Here is a 17,121-nt window from a genome sequence, read left to right on the forward strand (position 1 = left end):
CGGTGCCACATAAATTGATCAGAGGGATATTACATTTTAAATTAGAGTTTAACTTATATACGAAATAGTTAGTGTAAAAAATTCTTACATCATTGCGACAATTTAACCTACTTTTGTAGGTAAACTATCCTATTTTCATTATTACAAATCTCACATTTTAAAACTGCTTACTTATAGTTAGAGGCAAAGAACCCTTTAGAGCATTGGCAACTAGATTAGTATATTATTGAGGACTTCACAAAATTATCCATCTGAACACATTTACAAAAGTAACACTTAACAATCTGGCTTCATATGTTTCCCAACCCCTGCCTTCTCTGTGTGAAATCCAACAAGTGAGGTATGGGGAGGATAGGGTATACCTAGTAGAGGTAGAGAGGTTGTTTCCGAAGGATAAGAGTGTACACGGACGACTAGTAGGTAAGTTGTATAGCACAAGAATCTGTATAACAGTGAGAAGAATCTTAACTGGCAATATATACAATGCTGTGAACAAAATAACACATTTTCTCAATAGCCAGTGCAACTATAATCAGAAGTAGATGACAGAACAATATACCAAAATACTGCTAATCATATCAAACACATCGACGCAGACTGAGCTTCCAAAACATATAGTGAAGAACATATTAATAAAGGAACTGGAATTCAAAAAAAAATTGCAAATTCATCCCTTGATTAACAAAACTAATTGACAACAGATAAACATCAGTCTACTTTCCAACTCTCAAAAATCACAGATCAACTGAGTTAACATCCTAAACCTTACGTTGAGAATAGAATAGCTCTGTCCTGAGAGAAGCTCTACGAAAACGCATCAATTCTAAGGGAATTTCAATGTTTATGTTTGTATACTGATCAATGCACATACTTAGCAGAGATGGAGTGAGAGAAAGCAGTAACATTACAAAAAACACTTCAGCTTCTGAACTCATAAAATGATTGACGGCCACATACTTGAGCTTGTCGAGTGGTTGTTCCAAACAGGATGGTGTGTCCAGATACTTCAAAATCGCTTCAGCATTGTCTCTGGTAGCAAGAACCTAATAATGGTATAAACAGGCACCTAGGTCATTTTAGATTCTCATGTTCACAAATATGAAGTGAAAAGTGAACCAGACCACATAATTTTCCATTACTTACCCAAATATCAAGTTTACTCAAATTGGGGGAATTCTTAATCAATTGTAGAGCGTAAGAAATCGAACCCATTTTGCCAAAGTCTACATTTAACAATACACTCCACAAGCAGTTGAGCGTAAAAGGAAGCCCATTCGGAACGACGTCTGCAAGCTTTGTAGCAAATATAATAATTAGAATCATATGAAATTACCATCACTATAAAATATTGAAACAAGTAATCAATATCTTACCTCAACAAAGAATGAATCCAAATGGAGCACCTCAAGTTCAGGTATTCCACCAAATACGTGTTACCTCCCACCACCACCAACACAGGTATCATGTAACTCTGTCCACTAAAGCCAAAGAAGACAACTAGAAATTACCTACCATTTTCTTAAACTCATGATTCACCTCTCATTTTATCGACCACTAGGCAACACCCAATTGTGCACAAAATGAGAAAACTAGAAATGCTTCTACAAAACAAAAAAAAAACATATACAGGGCTTTGAAACCTAATTCTCAAAGCATATTTTTTTCTTTATTTTTGTCTTCAACTACATAATAGCACTAAAATTAAACTTTTTTGGGATCAATTGAAAGGCACAATTCATAAAATGAGAAATCTTAGTTACTTTGTCAAATTCTAAAACTTCAAATTTCAGCTCTGAACAGTAAACTCTTAAGACACAATGCTATTTTTCTTCAAGCATAGACTCAATTCAACTTTCATAATCCAAAAAAAAACAAAGAAAGATTATTGCATACCTTGAGTCATGTTGATTGGGGAAATTGGAGAATTTTTTGTTGCAATGTGTGAAATTTCAAGCAAAACTGAATTGTCTTTGAGCTTTCAGAGGAAACCAGAGATTTTATTTTTTTTATTTTTGGTAAAAAAATAATTAATTTTATCTTGATTTCAAAATTTTGATAAATAATTTGAAATAAGTATTTATAATAAAATGGACAACTAATATGAGTACTCTCTACAAATTGGGGCAAGTGCACGGATAGCCAATTTGGGACTCATTTAAATATTATAATTTTTTAAAGTTTAACCACTTAGAAACAACCTCCGACATACGCGATTGAAGTTGCAAAAATCTATGTGTGAAGTTATAAAAATTAATTGAAGCTTGACATTACTTGTGTAAGCAATTTTTTGTTCTAATGCGTGGAATTTCAGCAAAACTCATGACTAGTTTTTGAACTTTCAGAGGAACGAGAAGGTTTTTCTTTTATGAAAAGATTATATTAAAGAACAAGTAATTATTATTGATTACTGGATCTTTATAAAATTATGTGAATTTAAAAGATTGTAAACTCAGATACTTATTTATAAAAGGAACACAAAAATATATGATTTATCAATGCAGCATCTTAGGATATTTTATCTTGTTTATGAACATTATCGTTATTCGTTTGCTCATTTGGTAAGATTGGCAAAATTTTGATTGTTTTAAATTGTATGTCCAAACAAAACGTAACTTCATATCGATCATTTATCTTACCAAGATAAGTGGCTCAAACCAAAGTGGCCATCTCTTCAAAAGAGGCAGTTAGATGCACTTAGCTCCCGCTAAAGTGCAGAGTCGAGGGAAGGGATGGATCATAAGGATCTATTGTATCGTGCTGCATTTCTGCAAAGAGGTTGTATACACAACTTGAACCCGTGACCTCCTGATCATATGACAATAACTTTACCAATTACGCCAAGGTTCCCTTTCAAAAAAAATCATCTCTGAACAAAAAAATTCCAAAATTGCTACTACTTCTTCAGGCATAGACTCAACTCCCTTAATATTTACATCCTAAATTAGCTTCAAATTCTAGAAATACAATAACATATCCAGTGTAATCGCATAAGTGGAGTCTAGGAAGGACGGGATGTACGAAGGCCTTACTCCTGCCTTTGTGGCATAGAAGGGCTATTTTCAATACACCCTCCGTTCAAAGAAGTGCAATCAAAGCAGAAACAAAATTGGAAATGAATTATTTATTTTTTTTGAGAAAGTAACAACTTGTATTATTTCCAAAAAATCAGAAACTGCCACAACAAGTTACAAGTTTCCTAATTACAATTGACGTAGAGTATCCGGAAGATCTTCAATCCTTTACCAAAAAATTATAAAGAGCTTAAGACATCTATAACTGATTCTAGATCTTCCATATACTCCTGTTACACCAAGAATGAACAATTCATCTTCATCTTCTGGATGTCGTTGCTCTTGTTCCGGAAGCACCTGAGGTTTCTTTCTCTCCAAACTGACCACCAGATGCAAGCTGGTATAATTTTCCATCTATCCTTGTGGTCAGAGATGTTAGCATAGCTGCTCCAGATCTTCAGGGTCTGAGCTATTTTTCGTGGCATCACCCAGCTAAGACCCTTCATATTTATGAAGATTTTCCACAGTAGATACGTAATCTTGCAGTGTAGAAATAGGTGAGTAATTGTCTCAGCCTTTTCTTCATATAAGCAGCATCTAGGGCTTAGATGGATCCCCCTCTTCATGAGATTTTCTTGAGTTAACACAGCTTGTTTAGCCACAAGCCAAGTAAAACAGGATACTTTATAAGGAATTTTAACTTTCCATATAAGCTTCCAAAGCCAGTCATCAATCTGATTATCATAAGGATTAAGCTTTTTGTAGGCCCCTTTCACACTGAATCTGTCTTGACTGTGACCCTGCTATTCCAATCTATCTTGGTCATTAGAAGTTCCTTTGAATTGATGCAACTTGCGGTAGAACTCAACTAACCTCAAAATCTCCCAGTCATTAAAAGGTTTTCTAAAACTCAAGTTCCATCCCTGTTCAGACCAAAATTCAGACACAGTGGCCCTTTGTTGCTGATTTAGAATGTAAATGTCATAAAAGGTATCCTTTAGAGAAGCTTGTTCAAGCCAGTTGTCTTCCCAGAAAGAAAACCTTCCTGCCATCTTCTGTTCTTATACAACAATTCTCTCTTAGCTTTGGCCACAAATTACTGATGGACCTCCAAAGGCTGATTCCATAAGTGTTAGCGACCATATTGGTGGTCCAATGGTCTGCCATTCCATACTTCAACTGGATCACTTCTTTCCAAAGTGCCAGTTCACTAGATGCAAGTCTCCAGAGCCACTTCATCATAAGGCATTGACTCTGTGTTTTTAAGTTCCTTACCCCCATACCCCCTTTCTGTTTACTTCCAATCAGTGCATCCCACTTTACCAAGTGGAATTTCTTGGCTTCACTGTTTCCTTCCCAGAGAGTTTCTTCTTAGAGCATCAAGTCTCTCAATGACCCCATCAGGGATAGGGAAAAGGGACATCATATATGTAGGCATTGAGTCCAAAACACTATTGATTAATGTTAGTCTTCCTCCCATGGAGAGAGATTGACTTTTCCAGTTCACCAACCTTTTCTCACACTTCTCTACCACGCCATTCCATATATCTATAGACCTGTTCTTAGCTCACAATGGAATGCCCAGATAAACAGTTGGTAGATCCCCAATTCTTCCACCAAGAATCCAAGCCAAAGAGGTTAAATTAGGAACCTCATTAACTGGATATAAGAAGCTCTTATCCCAGTTGATGTGTAACCCTGATATTGCTTCAAAGAGAACAAAAATGACCCTGAGAATCATGAGTTGGTTCCTGTTGGCCTCACAAAATATCAGTGTGTCATCAGCATACTGCAGATGAGTAATCTCCAAGTCAGAACCTACCCTGTTTGATGCTCTAAATCCCTTCAACCAACTATTTTCTTGGGCAATTTTCAACATATCATTAAGACTCTCCATGGCAATGATGAAGAGGAAGGGAGATAAGGGATCTCCTTGCCTTAAACCTCTCTGTGAGGAGAAGAATCCGTAGGGGTACCATTGATAAGGACAGAATTTTACTGTGCTTATACAGAACTTCATCCATCTTATCCATCTGCCTCCAAATCCTCTTTTAGAGAGGGTCTCCAGCAAAAAACTCCACTCAAGGTGGTCATAGGCTTTCTGTATATCTAACTTGCAAAGAATGCCAGGTGTATTGCTTCTGACTCTAGAATCCACTAGTTCATTTGCCATAAGGATGGCATCCATTATTTGCCTTTCTTTGATGAAAGCCAATTGTTGGGTGTCCACCAATTTGTGTATAACCTAATTGGAAATGAATTATTGCTTCATGCTATCTTAAGATTACAAGCAGCAAAACAGAAACAATTAAAAAAATTGGAAATGAATTGTTTCTTAGGGCTTTAAATTAATAAACTCAAATGAAGGAAAACAAATAAGGGAAAAAGAGAGAAATACATACTTTGAGTCATGTTAAAGAAATTTTCTGTTCTTGATTTGTTTTCTACCTCTCTGTCCAATGTGTGCAATTTGATTTTTTATTACCTAAAAAGAGGCTCTTGAGCTCTCACAGAAAACGAGAAAGTGGTCAAGGGGATTGAGTGTTAAATAGGAGTAACAAGTTAAGTGGTATAATAGTAAAGTTATGTGGAAGGCTCTTTTTTTTCCAACTTTGTTCTATATATATATAGTTCTATATTAAGAAAAAAATTAATTTTATTACTTTTTGAAATGGTTTATAGCGATATAAATGTCTAAAACTTGTCTTGAATCATAAATTTCAAAATTAAATTGCTATATTCTTAAATGTTGTAGTTAAACAGTGTTACATAAATTGATCAAGAGGGATTTTATGTTTTAAATTAGAGTTTTACTTATATACAAAATGGTTTGGGTGAGAAATTCTTACATCATCACGACTTTTTAACCTATTTTTGTAGGTAAACTATCCAATTTTTCATGATTAGAAATCTCACGTTTATAAACTGCTTACTTATAGTCGGAGGCAGAGATACCACAATCTTTTTCGCTCACTAGGTTTTGGATAAATTATTTATACATAATAAACAAAGCTACTGAGTCTGTCGCTCACTAGCTTCAAGAATTTTGAAGAACTCAATCAGTCTAGGAATTTGCCAATCATTCAAGCCTCTTCTGAAATTTAATTCCCAGCCTTGGTGTGCCCACATGTCAGCTACTGTTCTGTCCTGATGGATAGCTAAATCAAACAGATCAGGAACTTCTCTGCAAGCCTCCAATTACCTAACCACCTATCTTTCCAGAAGATGGTTTTATTACCATCACATACACCAATGATATTGTGGTTAAGTAAAATGGGGTGCCAATTTCTGATAGATCTCCAAACAGTGACACCATAAGGATTGTTTGCTTCTTTAGTCATCCACCCATCCAATTCTCCATACTTTGTTCTGATCACATTTTTCCTTAAAGAGTGTCTCATGGGCATATCTCCACAGCCACTTCATTTTCAAAGCTTTACTTTGGTTCTTCAGGTTTTTAATGCCAAGGCCCCCCTGTTTCTTGCTTGAGATGAGTTCTTTCCACTTGACTATGTGATAACCTATCCTGATATTATTTCCTTGCCAAAAAAAGGTTCTCCTAATCTTGTCTAGCCTCTTTATTACCCTTGCTGACATGGGGAAAAGGGTAAGCATGTAGGTTGAGACAGCATCTAACACCGCATTGATCAAAGTTTCACCTATTAAACTTTAATTGCCTTTGACATTACTTTTGGGGTTAAATAGGCCATTTTTTAAATGGGATTATGAGATGACACATGTGGCCCAAGAACCCTTTACGGCATTGGCAACTGGATTGGTACATTATTGAGGACTTAACAAAATTATCCATTTAAACACATTTACAAAAGTAACACTTAACAATCCAACTTCACATGCTTCCCACAACCCCCTACCTTCGCTATTCAAAACAACAATGTACTCAGTGAAATCCCACAAATGGGGCCTGGGGAGGGTATATGTACGCAGACCTTATCCCTACCTCGTGGAGGTAAAGAGGTTGTTTCCGAAGGGTGGAGTGTACACAAACCACTATTAGGTAAGTTGTATAGCACAATAATCTGTATAACAGTAACAGGATTCTTAACTGGCAATATATACAATGCTGTGAACAAGATAACACTTTCTGCTAAACCATCAAATATACTATTTTTCAATAGCCATTGCAAATAATCAGAAGTATAATACAGAGAAATATAGCAAAAGACAGCTAATCATATATATATAAAACACATCAACGCAGACTGAGCTTCCAAAACATCTAGTGAAGAACATATTAATAAAGGGACCACGCATTTTTTACAAAATTTGACAATTCATCTCTTGTTTAACAAAACTAATTGACAACAGATAAACATCAGTCCGACTTCCAACCCTCAAATCACAGATCAACATCCTAAACCTTACATTGAGAATAGAATAGCTCTGCGAAAACACATCAATTTTAAGGCAATATCAATGTTTATGTCTGTATACTGATCAATGCAAATACTTGGCAGAGATGGAGCGTGAGAAAGCAGTAACTTTACAAAAAACAGTTCAGCTTCTAAACTCACAAATGATTGATAGCCACATACTTGAGCTTGTCGAGTGGCCGTTCCAAGCAGGATGGTGTGTCCAGATACGTCAAAATTGCTTTGGGACTGTCGCTGGTAGAACGGACCTAATAATGGTATGAAGAAATACCAAGCTATATTAGATTCTCATGTTCACAAATATTAAGTGCAAAAGTGAACCAGATTGTACACATATCAAGTGCAAGACCACATAATTTTCCATTACTTACTGAAATCTCAAGTTTACTCAAATTGGGGGAATTCTTAATCAACTCTAGAGCATAAGAAATTGGACCCATTTTGCTGAATTCTACATTTAACAATAGATGCCACAAGCAGTTGAGCGTAAAAGGAAGCCCATTCGGAACGTCTGCAAGCTTTGTAGCAAATATAATAAGTAGAATCATATGAAATTACCATCACTATAAAATATTCAAGTGAAACAAGTAATCAATATCTTACCTCAACAAAGAAGGAATCTAAATGGAGTACCTCAAGTGCAGGAGAGCTAACGAGAAGCTTCTCCAAAGTTGATATTTTATCATTTGTTGGATTGTCAACCACTACGTTAAATTCATGTTCCAACAGTCTTATATTCTTGCAGTTCATAAAGCAATATAGCATGAGATATGAGTGACTGTCATGAACGTACAAGGGAAACAATGTTTAGGTATTGCTTACCACGACACAAGATCAAACCCAAATTGGTAAGAAGAGGGGGACTTGATAACACAAAATGATGTGGCTGGCACAAAGGTTGTCCCTTCCAGACGAAGTGTGATTAGATTCTGAAAACCAAGAAAGGGATTGGGTGGTTTGAAGACACAATTGGTTTTTCTTTAATGACAGTGGTGGCTGAGCCATCTTGCGTGCACATCGACTATTCCACCAAATACATAGTACCTCCCACCAACACATGTATCATGTAACTCTGTCCACCAAAGACTAGGAAGATAAGTAGACATTACCAAGCATTATTTTATCCTCATGATTCTCCTCTCATTTTATCGATCACTAGGCAATTGACAGACACAATACATAAAAGAGGAATCTGAGTTACTTTATCAAATTCTAAAACTTCAAATTTCATCTCTGAACAGTAAAATTTCCACTTCATGTTAGTAAATAACTGGAGAGGAAAATGCTATTTTTCTTGAAGCATACACTCAATTCCACTTTCATAATCCAAAACAAAATCAACAAAGAGAGAGAGAGAGAATTGCATACCTTGAGTCATGTTGATTGGGGAAATTAGAGATATTTTTGTTGCAATGTGTGAAAAATCAGCAAAACTGAGAAATTTCAGCAATCTGAACACATTTACAAAAGTAACAAAGTAACACTTAACAATCTAGCTTCATATGTTTTCCACAACCCCCTCCCTTCTCTGTTCAAAACAACAACATACCCAACGAAATCCCCCAATTGGGGTACGGAGATGATAGAGTGTACGCAGACCTTACCCCTATCTCGTGGAGGTAGAGAGGTTGTTTTCAAAGGACCCTCGGCTGCCTTCTATATTCAAAACAACAACAACATAACCAATGAAATCCCACAAGTGAGGTATGGAGAGGGTAGAGTGTATGGAGACCTTACCCCTACCTCGTAGAGGTAGAGAGGCTGTTTCCGAAGGACCCTCGGCTGCCTTCTTTGTTCAAAAACTCTACGAAATTAGACCACTAGCAGGTAAGTTGTATAGCACAACAATCGGTACACAACAGTGACAAGAATCTTGAACTAGCAATATAGACAATGATGTGAACAAAATAACACTTGCTGCTAAACCATCAAACATCCTATTTCTCAATCGCCCGTGCAACTTAAATTAGAAGTAGAATACAAAGAAATATAGCAAAAGACTTCTAATCATAGCAAACACATCGACGCAGACTGAGCTTCCAAAACATCTAGTGAAGAAATATTAATAAAGGGGACCACAAATTTTTTACAAATTTTGCCAATTCATCCCTTGTTTAACAAAACTAATTGACAACAGATGAACATCAGTCTGCTTCCAACCCTCAAATCACAATCAAACTTATGTCAAGAATAGAATAGCTCTGCCCTGGGAGAAGCTCTGGGGAAACGCATCACTTCTAAGGCAATACCAATGTCTACGTCTGAAAACTGATCAATGCACATCTTTAACAGAGATGGAGTGCGAGAAAGCAATAGCTTTACAAAAACCAGTTCAGCTTTTGAACTCTTAAAAGACTTGATGGCAATGTGCTCTAGCTTGTGGAGTGGTCGTTCGAAGCAGGATGGCTTGTCCATATACTTCAAAATTGCTTCAGCATTTTCGCTGGTAGCATGAACCTAATAATGGTATAAACAGACACCTAGGTCATTTTAGATTCTCATGTTCACGAATATGAAGTGCGAAAGTGAACCAGACCATACACATATCAAGTGCAAGACCACATAATTTTCCATCACTTACCCAAATATCAAGTTTACTCAAATTGGGGGAATTCTTAATCAACTCTAGAGCATAACTAATTGGGCCCATTTTGCCGAAGTCTACATCTAACAATAGATGCCACAAGCAGTTCAGCGTAAAAGGAAGCCCATTCGGAACAACGTCTGCAAGCTTTGTAGCAAATATAATAATTAGAATCATATGAACTCACCATCACTATAAAATATTCAAGTGACAAGTAGTCAATATCTTACCTCAACAAAGAATGAATCCAAATGGAGCATCTCAAGTCCAGGAGAGCTAACAAGAAGCTTCTCCAAAGTTGATATTTTATCATTTGTTGGATTATCAACCACTCCGTTAAATTGAAGTTCTAACAGTCTTATATTCTTGCAGTTCATAAAGCAATCTAGCACGAGATATGAGTGACTCTCCTGAACATACAAGGACTTCAGCCCTGGTGAAACAATGTTTAGGTATTGCGTACCACGACACAAGATCAAAAACAATTTGGCAAGAAGGGGGGCCTTGATAACACAAAATGATGTGGCTGGCACAAAGGTTGTCCCTTCCAGACGAAGGGTAATAAGGTTCTGAAAACCAAGAAAGGGATTGGGTGGTTTGAAGACACAGTTGTAGAGTTTCAAATGTGTCAAGGTTGAACAATTAAAAATAGAAGAAGGCAGAGTATAGGTATCATCATTTGAAATGTGAAGGGTTAACGTCTTGACTCCATTTCTGGTGACATAAAGAATCCATCTATCAACAACTGCATATGAAGAATATGCAGTAAAAACTCCTCTAACGTCAAGAACAAACTTCACAATGTCCCCCATATGCAGTAACAGAATACAATCTACCGCTTCTCTGAAGTCGGATTGGATCTTTCCTATAAAATTACGACGGAAGCGGTAATCCAGCACCAACTTTGGAAACGTGGGCCAAATATATCTCCAGTTTCGGGACAAAATACTAGTTCTTGCTGCATCTTGAACTGGTATGAGCTCAAGGATACGATCGATAATATTTCTTGGTAAACCACTGATTCTATCTTCACTATCCCCTTCAACGGCATGTCTTTTTCCATCTGTTAGAAGAATATGGAGAAAAAAATCAAATTAGTCCCTTAAGTTTAGTGGTGGTTTTTCCTTAAGGACAGTAGTATCCAAGCCATCTTGCATGCACATCGACTATTACACTAAATACGTAGTACTTCCCACCAACACATGTATCATGTAACTCTGCCTCTCTGCCCACCAAAGCCTAGGCAGATAAGTAGAAATTACCTAGTATTTTTTTAACCTCACAGTTCTTCTCCTACTTCATCAACCACTAGGTCACATTGCACAAAATGAACAAACTAAAGGTGCTTCTACAAGAGTTATCAAAAGCAAAAAGCACAACGGACTCTAAGTGTAAAGTGCAAATGAAGAGTAGGCTTTAATGAAAAAAGGCACAACATGAGAAAAAATACAAACACTAATAATTATAAGCATGAATACCAAATATATGAACAAATAAATTGAAGAAAAAATTAGGATAAAGTGAAATATAAATTGTAAATTGTTTAATGGCGCCTGTTCAGGTGCCTTTGACAACACTTGCTTCTAATAAACAAAAAAAACATATGCAGGGCTTTGAAACCTAATTGTCAAAGCATGTTTTTTTTTTAATTCTTGTCTTCTTCCTCCACTACATAATAGGAGTAAAATTAAACTTTTTGGGGGATCAATTGACAAACACAATACATAAAATGAGGAATCTGAGTAAATTTATCAAATTCTAAAACTTCAAATTTTATGTCTGAATAGTAAAATTTCCACTTCATCTTAGTAAATAACTGGAGAGAAAAATGCTATTTTTTCTTCAAACATAAACTCAATTCCACTTTCAAACAAAAAGAAAAGAGAGAGAGAGAGAGAGAGAGAAAGAGAGAATTGTATACCTTGAGTCATCTGAGAGAATTTTTTTTGTTGCAATGTGTGAAATTTCAGCAAACTGAAGAGACTTTGAGCTTTCAGAGGAAACTGAACTCCAGAAGGGTTTAGAGTCTGTTTGCTTATTTAAGTTGAAAATTGTTTATAAATTTTAAAAAATAGATATAGTTTAACTTTTTTTATTTATTTATAAACTATTTTTAATTTATAAATTACTTAAAATAAATTAATTTAAATAAATTTAATTATTTATTGAAGTTTATTTTAAACACTAAATAACTTTAAATTAGTTAGTCAAATACTCAAAAAAGCTGAAAACAACTTATAACCAATTCAGGCTCTTATTTGGATTGACTTAAAAAAAATAGTTTTTAAATCAAAAATAAAAGATCAAACTTAAATGACTTTTAAGACAAAAATAAAAAATAGGAGAGGTCTATTTTTTATTTTAAACTTATTTTAAGTCATTTTAAACTTATTTTGAGTTATTTTATATTTGTCAAACACTTTCAAAAGTCAAAAACTGACTTAAAAATAGATTTGACCAATTTAAAAATTAATCCAAACGGGCTCCTAGTCATTAGTGTGAGCTTGGCAGCACGGAGTCATAAGAAAAAAAATTATTTAATTTATGGATAAATATTTGTATAATTATAAATAATTTTATTATGAATAAAATAAATTATTTAAAATTATATTATTTTTAAAAAAAGTGAGTCATATCCACTTCTTTTAATTGAAAGATTGACTCTACATTCGGTTGAGGAAAGAGACGAAATAAAACAGAAAAAGAAAAAAGAAAGGGAAAAAAAAGTATATTCCGTCCCTCACCTTCTGTTTTTTTTTTTTTTTTGATTTGAAAGATAATATTATATTATAAGCTAATGCGTTACATGTATAATAATTGTGACTACATGATCACTTTCAGTATTAGTGACTAACTGACTACACTCGTGTTATCAAATTTTACTAAGTTATTACACAAGAATGAAAAAACGAGTCTAGTAGAAGCTACTCTTGTTTTATCTGCTTCAATGCAACATTTGACATCATTCGAGGGAGGTTCACAAAGGAAGATGGGCTGCTAGCTAGCTGTTTGGATCCTTGTTTTGTCATAGCATGAGCTACTTTATTGCCTTGTCTGAAAATATGTCGGATCACTGGATTCCCCAACTTCTTCAATAAAGATCTGCAAGACATGATGTAATTTCATAAATAGGGCGTAGATATTGCATGAATTCTAATAGTTTCTGGAGTTTGTTTCAACTTCAATAGGGAACAAAAGAGGATCGACGGCCATTTTAAGCCCATAGTGAATGGCTTGTAGTTCTGCAAAGACGTCGTTGAGGGCAGTAATTCTATTTTTTGAAGCCAATAATCCACTCTCCACTGTAGTCACAGATCACTCCTCCAATATCTTCATAAATGTTATCTTTGGAGTGGGCACCATCTGTAGTGAGCTTGGAGTGACTTGGGGAGGAGGATTCCACTTGATAAAATTTTGCTTGTGCAAATTAGCATTGATAATACAGGTCGCACAACCTTATTGGAAAGTAAAGAAGTATAGTTTCTTTTAATTAGGACTTTTTTTTGTTATAAAAAAAATATTGATCTGATATGATGATGAAAAAAAATATTTTGATAAGATAAGTTAATAATTTGTTCAATATTTAGCATGTCGACAGAAATCACACTAGAGATTAATCTTCACTCTCAAACTCTAATAACATTATGAATTTGACGTCACATGTCAATCAAGACATCTCACTCGTTAATGTTATTCATCTGGTAAACAATTTAGTAGGACTGATTTTCATTTCAGTAAGTTTAACTCCAATAAATTGATAATTAATAATTAAAAATAGATATCTAATACTATGTGAACTTTTGAATTATTCAGTGTGATACGATAAATCAAACGTCAAAATGATAAAATTTTCAATTTGATTTGATAATTCTGGATAATTTATGTCCACCCTAATTTTAGAATCCAAAGCTAAAGTGTCCGGACTTTTTTTTTGATTTTTTATTCAGTGTCCGAAGCTTATGGAATTCGAACTAAATTCAGATTGCGCATTGCAAAATTCATTTGCGGATGACGCTTTCAATAAAATTTTCTCCAAATCTAAGACTCAAATTTAAAATTCTGATTAAAAATGATCTAATTTCATTACTGCACCACAATTTATATCGATAAAGTATTTGGACTTGATGTCATCATTACTTGTAGTTCACTTTCTTTTATAGCCTTTTTCCAACTTTCGTATATATCACATCATGTTGTGGATGCACTTATGAGGTTTTATTTTGAGAAAAGGCATAAATTTTTTTTAAAGTTTTATCGAAAAGTTAATTATTCATTTAAATTATCATGCCGATTTATTATATATTTAAATTATTTAAAAGTGAATTTATTATCTTTTAAAATTGATTTGACCAAAAAAAAAACGAGTCAGACTAAACTTAAAGTAAAACAAATTTAAAAAATAAAATCAACCCATCTCTCCCACCCACTTCCTTTTTTCTTCATATCCACCTACCATAAGTTCTTCACACCCGCCTCCATTTACTCTCCGTTTTGAATCTTGATTTTTTTTTCTTTCAAAACTCATTAAGAAGAAGAAGAATTCTAGCTAAAAGTCTATAAGTCAAACTTCTTTTTTATTTCACTTTAGATATGAAATAGAAATTTATATTCAAGCAAATTAAATTTATAGGCAAGAACATTTATTATATTTTGACTAAAAAAAATAGAGAGTGTTTGAATATGGCTGAGATGACGAAAGAGGGTGAATTTGATTTTGGTAAAGAAGATGATTGGGGTTTGAGGGGGGCGGGGTTGGATGGGTGACTAATAATAAATTAGAAGTTAATTAGTATAAAATATAGTTAATAAAAAAAGTTAATTAATAAAAAAAAAAAATATATATATATATATATATATAATTTTTGACATGGCGCTGATGTGGCGCGTAGTGTTATATATTTCAGGAGGTAATAAATTCACTTTTAGATAGTTTAGGTGTGTAATAGGTCACTGTGATACTTTAAGTGTGTAATTGACTTTTAGATACAAGTTCAGAGGGAAATTTATGCCCTTTTCCTTTTTATTTATTTATCCCAACATAGTTGTTCCAATTCACTAAAAATAATTTTGGATGTGTGACGTAAAAAAATTATTAAAATATAAAAAAGTAAATACGTGAGAAATAAAAATTTCATATATTATGATTAATTTGATATATACACTATATTTTTTCAATTAAAAAGATACATACAAATTACATTGCGCTCTAGCGCTCCTGATTTCGCTCATGTGTATGTCGAATTCTGCACAAATTATTTATTTAAGAAAAATTCAAGCAACATATATAGATATTAAATACTTTTAATTTGGATCTTTTTTTCATTTTAAAATGTTAGGTTAGTAGTAGTTGTTGTCTTTAAAGTTGTGTGTGTTTTATTACTATTTCTCCACTAGTATGGTGAACTGCCTCAAACAGTTTTCATTAAGAAAATAAATTAATAATAATAATAGTGATAGTTAGGAAGAACTAGTGTTTGTTTGACTTAATTTATTTTAATCAGCTTATAAACTAAAAAAAATAAGTTGGGGTAGTCCAACTTTTGTTTGACTTATAAGTTGAAATTTTTCAACTTATAAGTTGCTTTAAATAGGCTAAGCCAAACAGATCTAATTATTTTTTGGTTTTATTTTAAATACAAAATGACTTTAAATTGGCCAGTCAAACACTCAAAAAGTTGAAAACAACTTATAATCAACTCATAAGTTAATTCAAACGAGCTTTAAGTGTGTGTTTTTTTCTTTCGGCTTTTAAAAATTGTTAGGCTTTCTACAATTTCAAGGTAAAGTAGAGAGATATTTTTCATGAAATAATTTAATAATTTCGATATACTCAAGTAAAATTTGAATTGTCATGTGTGATATTATCTTTTTCACGCAAAATGATTCATCTGAACATATAAACGCATAATTTTTAAGGAGAATTTCCGCATATAGCCACTAAAAATACATTGATTATGTTCTATAGCTATAATTTGCTAATTACAATTCATAGCTATAGTTATAGCAGAGTTTGTATAATTCGCACAATATTTGTATACGTTTGTATAATTCACTATACAATTTGCATTTTTTGTATAACGTTTATATATTTCACTATATAATTCATACACAACGCTTGTATAATTCGATGTACAATTTGTAGTATTTGTATATTTCGCTATATAATTCGATTTGCGCACAACGTTTGTATAAATCGCGCGAATTATACAAAACTCAAATTACAATTACAGCTAGATGTTTGCCGCGAGCCATAATTAATTCAAACTATAACTATGTTAGCTAATTCACTAGTATATGTCTGCTTATCCACATAATTTTCCCAATTTTTAGTTCACAAATTAAATGATCCGTAAAAAATTTAAAAGTACAATCTATGGTCTAATAATAATTCAATAAAAGGAATGACCACTCTAAAATCTATGTGCTCTTTCATGTGGTCCAAAATTGTAAGCATGATTGTTACATCTACATCCAAATTCAAAAGTACACTAAAAAAAAGAAAGCGACTCATATGGTAGCAAATTAAAAGATTTAATTGCACTTCATGTTTATAACAAGTCTAAATATATCGATAACCTACTGATAGATCTCATTTAAAAATTCATTTACAATTTGTTCATATTGATCACGTGATAAAGTATTTTAATATAATGTAATATTATTTAATTTAGAATAAATATTACTGTTTTTTTTAAAAAAACTCGCATGCATTAATATAAGCGATATAGAAGATTATCTCAATACTTTATAAGTAATTTCTTTTCGGCTATCAATGTAGAAATTTATTCGACCTCGCATATCCATTACATTCGAGCAAATGGTCTTTGGATTCCCTTGGATCCTCTTTTTGTAAAAGAGAACCCCGTTTTGCTTCATGATTATTTTTTTTGTTATCATTTTCCTAGATATGAAATACTATATAATTATATTTATTTATTTGATATAAATATAAAATACGATATTTCTATATTTATTGATAGATTTAAGATTTTAAATTTATGAATTCTATAATATTTTCAAATAGTATTACAATGACTTAATTCGTAGTCAAATATTCGTAGATATTTTTAATATATTTTATAAAATCTTTATAGAGTGTGAAATATGATATTTTTCAAATTTTGAGATTCAA

General features: G+C 33.2%; 2 pseudogenes; both read right to left on the minus strand.

Moving 5' to 3' along the window:
- Window positions 1–182: 182 nt before the first annotated feature.
- LOC129885028 (uncharacterized) lies at window positions 183–8,511 on the minus strand (annotated as a pseudogene).
- A 706-nt stretch (window positions 8,512–9,217) lies between these two features.
- On the minus strand, window positions 9,218–11,996 carry LOC129896957 (F-box/FBD/LRR-repeat protein At1g13570-like; annotated as a pseudogene).
- Between the last annotated feature and the right edge of the window lie 5,125 nt (window positions 11,997–17,121).

The sequence above is a fragment of the Solanum dulcamara genome, chromosome 1 (genome assembly GCF_947179165.1).
Source record: "Solanum dulcamara chromosome 1, daSolDulc1.2, whole genome shotgun sequence".
Lineage (NCBI taxonomy): Eukaryota > Viridiplantae > Streptophyta > Magnoliopsida > Solanales > Solanaceae > Solanum > Solanum dulcamara.